This window comes from Rosa chinensis, chromosome 7, assembly GCF_002994745.2.
Source record: "Rosa chinensis cultivar Old Blush chromosome 7, RchiOBHm-V2, whole genome shotgun sequence".
In the NCBI taxonomy this organism is placed as follows: domain Eukaryota; kingdom Viridiplantae; phylum Streptophyta; class Magnoliopsida; order Rosales; family Rosaceae; genus Rosa; species Rosa chinensis.
In genome coordinates, this window is record NC_037094.1 from 20,650,402 (window position 1) to 20,657,836 (window position 7,435).

Genomic DNA, 7,435 nt, shown 5'->3' on the forward strand with positions numbered 1-7,435 from the left:
TTGTCTAATTTAAGGTTTAGTTTTGGATTAAATACTGTTGACTCTTAATTTCAATTGACAGTGTCTAATTTTTGCTGAGCCATCTAAATTAGCCGTTAAGTGATGACCTAGCAATGACCAACTGATTGAGTGGGCTCACTTAAAAGGCTAAATTTGACAATTCACACAATTTTCCTCCCAAAAAAATCGGAGGTCCGCAAATTTTGGAAAAAGATGACGACTCGTTGAAGATGGAAGAATGTTAAGAGGAAATACGGAGTCCACCGGTTTGTTTGGTCACAATGGTCGACTGCTCGGAGCTCCATTCCTCCATCTCCACCCACTCCACTCCCTGAACCCTCTTATCAACACCTTGGCCTTGCCGGACCTCTCCAAGGTCCTTCTCCTCTTACCTCGCCTCAAGCCCAATCCCGACTCCTCCTCCTCTGCTGCTGCTCCTCCCACCGGAATATTGAAGTGCGATTGGCTTCTCAAGCACGGGACCAAAGTCCCGGCCATCGTCGCCGCCCTCATCTTCTCTGATCGGGTCTCCAGTGACCCAGCCCAGTGGCTTGAGCTCTGCTCTGAAATCAACAATCTCAAGGGACTCATCTGCAACCGGAGCATCATATTTGTCCTCATCGTCGTCCACTCCAACTCCACTAGTTCGTAAAAACTCAAATCTCCCTGATTTATGCAAAGATTGCAATTTTATTGTAGATTCATTCAATTCAATTCATTGTTTGATTTGATTTATTGAGATAAGAACTTAAGTCTGACGGTCTAGTATTGAGATTAAAGACAAAAAGGAAAGTGCGAAATTGGTGTGAATCATATTTATAGTTTGATTCATTATTTCATTCATTATTGGTAGGAAGAGTAGGGAGGGAAAGGAGGAAGCTTTTCCTCTCCAAATGCAGGATTTGTTTTGGTTTGTGTTTTGAGATGGGTAAATTTCGCAAACAGTACATTAAGTAAAGGCCACTAATAATTTTTATACACAAAGTTTCAAACCAAACATTTCGGTACACAAAATCTGAAACTCGACCCACTATCAGTACACGACGTCAATTTTTGACACCAAAATGTCCATTATGCCCTCAGTTTTTTTTTTTTTAATAAATTTTTTTTCTATTATTTTTTTTTCCTTCGTTTTATCTCTTTCTTCTTCCTTCTTCCGGGCTCACTCCCTCGCTTCCAACGCCGCCTTGCTCACCTCGCATAACAGAGAAAAAAAATGACTCGAGTCATTTATAAATGAAGGAAAAAAAAATAACAGAAAAAAAAAATTATTAAAAAAAAGAACTGAGGGCATAATGGACATTTTGGTGTTAAAAATTGACCTCATGTACTGATAGTAAGTCGAGTTTCAGATTTCGTGTACCGAAATGTTTGGTTTGAAACTTTGTGTATAAGAATTATTAGTAGCCTTTACTTGGTGTACTGGTTGCGAAATTTTCCCTTTTGAGATTGAAAGCAACAAGATTCATTATTGACGGTCAATTCATTGTTGTTTGATTTTCTCATATATCTTCTCATGAATGCAGGATATATATATATATATATATATATATATATATATATATATATTGGGTTTGTGTGTTGGGATTGAAAACAATAGACTTTAGAATTTGGTTGAAATTCACAAGCTGTTTTTGGTTTTGAAAAAGAAGCTGAAAATCTGCTTGCGATGCAGAGCGACCTGGATAACCTGCAATCTGCGTCAGTTTTGCTCTTTTTGCTAGGAATTTAGCATCCCGTAAGTTTCTAATGCAAAGGGACCTAGACAAGCTCACCGCCAAGCTCGACCTAAATTACAGAGACAACATGTCGAATGGTTGATTTAGAGGGAAATGTCAAATTTAGCCCTTTACGTGGGCCACTCAATCAGTTGGTCATTGCCAGGTCATCACTTAACAACTAATTTGGACGGCTCAACAAAAATTGGACACGGTTAATTGAAATTGAGTGCAAGGGTGTTGCTGATGAAATTGAAAGGGGAGGGACTAACATGATATTGAGTGCAAAATACAAGGTGGTAAACTAAAATTTGTCCTAAAAATTATTATCAAACAACTAATCAAGATAACTAAGAAAGTTTCAAATAATGTGGAACACGAGACTATTACCCCTAATATATTCATGACGACAACGAATTTCATATGTATAAGTATAAGGTGAGTTTTATTTCTTTGCACATGCCTCTTTTATAGGGTGAGTTTTTTTTCCCGACTTACTAGAAAAAAACCTACTAACAAAATGAAAAGAAAAAAAAAAAGTGATTTGCCGACTTACTAAAGGGAGATAAAAACAAAAACAAAACAAAAATTGGGGGACTCAAACCAATGACAAGGAAGAGAAAAAACTCTGCTTCTTACCAACCGGACTACAAAGGTTCTTATGCTTATGTACGTGCAAGTAAGTATATTATCTATACTTATACTATATATGACATCTTGTTGTTGCATCGAAACATATAAATGTTGACTAATCTGACCAACATTAAACTTGGTAAAATGAGATGGTCATTTGAAACTAGGAGGCCTCCGATTTTTGGAGGCCTTATACGATCGCACCAGCCGCGCGCATCACATCCTTAGGGCCGCCCCTATGATAATGGGACGTCTTGTCAAGTTGCGTGTTAAGTATGGATATCTTGAAAACAAGCTAGGTGACTGCAAAAAGCTGTCGTCTATGAGTAATAGCCTTGACAATGGGGTCGAACAACAAAAACTTTTGTTATGCTAATTTTTTTTTTTGGAATGAAAGATGGGCAGAACCCAAACAAAGACCCAGCAAACAAGCACAGACCCAAATACAACTAAAAATGGAAGTTGACTTCCTTCTAAATCCAGAAACGGAGATAGAAACAGGAAAGCAAACCCAGAAAAGAAAGAAAAAAGAATAGTGTACATACACAGTATTTCCAGCCATAATAAGCACTTACAGAAGTCCACCTCTCATTATCGGAATGGCTAGGCAAGTGTGACCCCTGGAAACACTACAAGCCAACCTCCACCGACAAACTGGCCTCAGGCCAAAACACACTTTGACGCGCCGCTCAAAGTCGTCCTCTCAGGAATGACTAAAAGCCATCAGATTGAAGCATATTAGTCCCACATCGAAGACAAGGCTGAGATCAACCTCCACTTCACCTATAAAAGGTCCACTTCTCTCTCTTCATTCATTATGCATTTGATATCTACCTACCTTTACTCTGTCAATATAAATACATTGTCTGACTTTAGCATCGGAGGAGCGAAGACCGCTAACCGCGGTCTCCCCTCTTGACGTCGTTGTATTTCATTTGATAGGTAGAGGCATTTAGCAACTCTACAAATATATCAGACGATTGGGACCTTCGTCAACGTTATCGGAAGCCGACACCAAGTGGAGGTATTCTGAGCATTAACAAACAGTAAAAGGCCTCCGCCTAACTCATAGCGCCGCAGCATGAGGTCATGGCAGCTTGTTGTTTCTCAAAACCTGAGTCAAGGATGGTGGTGGCAGTGAAGCCCATCTCGAAGAACCCACCATTCTATTGGCAAGCGAGGCTGCACAGTGTGCGACATGATTCGCTTCACAGGGAATCTGTTCCCAATTAATCTAATCAAAGAAAGAGCAGCATTTCCTAATCAAATTGATGATCAGAAAGGTTTGCCAATTCCTACTTGTTGTAGAGCTTTCCAAATCAGTGATACTTTCTTTGGAATCTGATTCAACAATAACCCTTTTTAGATTCATGAAGATAGCTAGTTCGACTCCATTCATGATCGCTTCAACTTCCACAATGGGTACCGGGGCACAAGAGGCCAGGGAAGCCGGCCCACCCAGTACAGAGCTTGCATTATCTCAGATTATCACCCCTAATCCTGCAAAATGAGGAGCTGTCCAGGCCTCATCACAATTAACTTTCACATACGACCTAGGAGGAGCTATCCAAGCCTGTGGAGTGGGATCGATGACGGAATCCGGAGTGAGGGCGGTCAGATTAAAAGAACGAGCCTCCAAGAATTCCGATATCTGGCTAGAGGTGAAACTGACAGTGTGGAGAGGGTGAAGGGGCTTTTTTTGATATAAAAAAGCACACCTGGACTTCCAAATATTCCAATAGATGAAGCTAAATATGATAAGTAGTCATTTCTTTTCGCTTTTGCTAGTACAAGTAGTTGTTATTTGTTAAAACCATTGGTCAAAAGTCATAATATGGTGCTTAATGATTTTGATACCAAGAAAAGACCCAAGCCAGACCATATCCGCCCAAGAACATAGCAAGAGGATGTGTTCAATTGTTTCAGGGGCCTCACCATATAGGACATATACGGGTGGAAGCCGATTTTCTTTTGAACAGATTGTGCATAGTAGGATAGCTTGTAACAGTAGCCTGACCCTTGACTTGGAAAGATCTAACCATTGGATTTTTAAGAAATTTGACCACGGTTTACCTTTGATCAGAGGGGTTTAACAGAGCCGCTGCTCTTGCATAGCGCCTTCTAGTTGAAAAGGAGGGAGTGTGTACCTCAACGTTTCCTCATGAACCCATGACTTAGCTATTGAGTTCTTCACGAGAATCAAACATGGTGATGCCAGTCTTGGCGTGATTGGTGACGTAAAGAAAGCAAAAAGCTTCTTACGAATTGCAAGGGAAGAAAAAGCTGAAGGCGGTCAGTGATCAAGTTCTTTCTCTCTCTCTCTCTCTCTCTCTCTCTCTCGGTTTTTTTTCCTTTCCTCCCTTTCTAAGTTCTCCCCAATTCCTTACAAAATAGAAGAGATAAAAGGAGGAATGAGTCGGTTGCGAAAGAGACAAAGAAGTTGAGAAAATGCTGGGCTTTTCTCCAAAATTCTATACCCTTCTCGACTCTTCTCTAGAACATCCTCTGTCTCTAATCTTCTTTGTTTATTTTATTCCATTTGTCATCTACATTTGCTATATGTCAATAGGAAGAATAATAGGCTTAAAAGCCTAACCATATAGCATAGATGAAAATATAATTCAATTAGATTTCTTTGAATATATACATTGCTTCAAATCAATAGTAGTCAATTTCTTTATTTACTAAAAGTAATGAATTTAAACACGTGATTCTTTTATTCATTTTTAAATACCAGGTATTACAAACTCCTCCGTTTAAGAATTTCGTCCTCGAAATTTAAAGTAGGTCGATGGTACAGATATTCATAAGATATGAGTAATAATGCTCATGTTGTTCTTTAACGGGTAAAAACATTTGCGTTTATTTAGTATACTTGATTTGTTTTGGCATATTATACACTTTTGTCAAACTCTGGTAGCACATGCAGGTGATAATCACTTCGATATCATGAGGGGTTAAACTCTGTTAGTATGACTCATGCAGGGCAGAGAAGTTCTCTTCTACCACCATTCTTATTTATTGAATTCATGCCCAAATAATATATATATTTTTTTTGGCTGAAGAGAACTTTCATAGAAACCGAGAACCAGAGAGAACAAACAGAGGCTTCCCAGAACAAGGAAGCAAGGAGAAAACAAAAGGAAAGAAACTAAAAACAAAGAGAACAACAAAGGGAAAACTACAAAGGTTCCGCTTAAACAAGGCCTTAATGGGGACAAGGAAGGCCATCATACAGGAGAACATTTGAGAGAGAGGAAGGCGGATTTGACACCCAGTTCACAAGGCACTTCCCACTGTTAACAAGACCAGCAACAAGGTCTGTTGCACGGTTTGCTTTCTTGCTGGTCCAATGCCATCTAACATGCAGGATTTGAGTGACATACAGGGCCTGTGAGATTAGATTTGCAGCTTTCCAATCACAAAGGGAGGCATGTGAGCATAAAGAAGAGACAAGGGTTTGGGAATCAGATTCCATCATGATTGGAACATCGGGAAGCGATAGAGCAACATTCAAACCCACACTGATGGCAAGGGCCTTAGCAACCAAATGAGATAGCGCTTTGAAAAGTCGGGAAGCACCGGCCACCAGCTTACCACAATGGTCTCTAACTAATGCTGCAACACCACATGAGAGGGAAGAAGCATGCCAAGAAGCATCAGTATTTATTTTTAGAGAGAGGGGAGGTGGGGGAGACCACTGGGGAGAAATGTGGGGAGGGGATGTGTCTGAAGGGGTATGGGAAGGGGGAGGGTGGGGACTTGATCGAGCATCCAAGAACTCTTGGGCAGCAAATGCTGCCGAATGAGCCACATGAATCGGGTTTGGGGGCTGGTGTTTGAAAACAGAAAGACAATGTTGTTTCCAAATTTGCCAGAGCAGGAAAGAAATGTGAGTATAGAACTCAGAAGAAAGAGGAAGAGAGCTGAGATGAGAAAGCCATGAATCAAAAGTAGTAAGCTGGTTAAAAGGGATTTTGTAACTAAACATGTGGGCAAACCAGGAAGCTGCAGACCAAGGACATGTAAAGAGAACATGTTCAATCGTTTCTGGGAAAAGATTACAAATCGGGCATAGAGGAGATCTAGCAATATGCCGATGAAAAAGATTGGCCTTAGTGGATAGAATATTATGAGTTTCTTTCCAAAGAAACAACTTGATTTTTGGCAGAGTTTGAAGATTAGAAATCCATTTCCAAAGTAAGGGGGAAATGACATGAGAAGTCGAAGGATTGGAAGTGTGAACCTGATGAGATGATGCAAACTTGAAATGGTAATCAGATTTGACTGAAAACTTCCCGCTTGTGGTATGGGGCCATATGAGTTTGTCAGGAGTTGAAGGACCAATCAAAGGAATAGCAGAAATAGATAACTCCTGAGCAGGTGATATATGGGGTAGCACAGTGGACAGGTTCCAAGCACCCATATTCCAGTCAATAAGAGAACTGACGGTGGATGGAGGCTGCGGGGAAATGGGGATGATACATGCAGCCGACAAAGAGGGGATCCATTTGTCAGCCCATAGATCAACAGAGTGACCATTGCCAATGTTCCATAAGGCCCCTTGAAGCATCATGTCACGGCCAATCAGAATACTAGACCACAACCATAAAGGGGAGCCACCTTTTTTAGCATGAAGCAAAGAAGTTGTAGGAAAATACTTGTGCTTCAGAACCTGGGCATACAAAGAGTTTGGATTTTCATAGAGCCTCCAGGCTTGCTTGGCTAGCAAAGAGTCATTAAAATCTTGGAGGTTTCGAAAGCCGCGCCGAGCTTGAGAACTGGGAAGGGCCAAGGACTCCTAGGACTTCTAATGGATACCAGTAGAATCAGCATTACCCCACCAAAAGTTGCTAATCATAGAGTTAATTTCCTGACAAGTTGAGATTGGAAGCTTGAAGCAAGCCATTGGGTAAGCAGGTATGGCTGTGGCTACAGATTTGATGAGGGTTTCTTTCCCAACCTGACTAAGAGTGGACTGTTTCCAAGATTGCAGCTTACGGGAAATAGCTTCTTTTATGTAGCCCAAAGCTGCACGCTTCGAGCGACCCCAAATAGTTGGGAGGCCTAAGTATTTTCCGGGG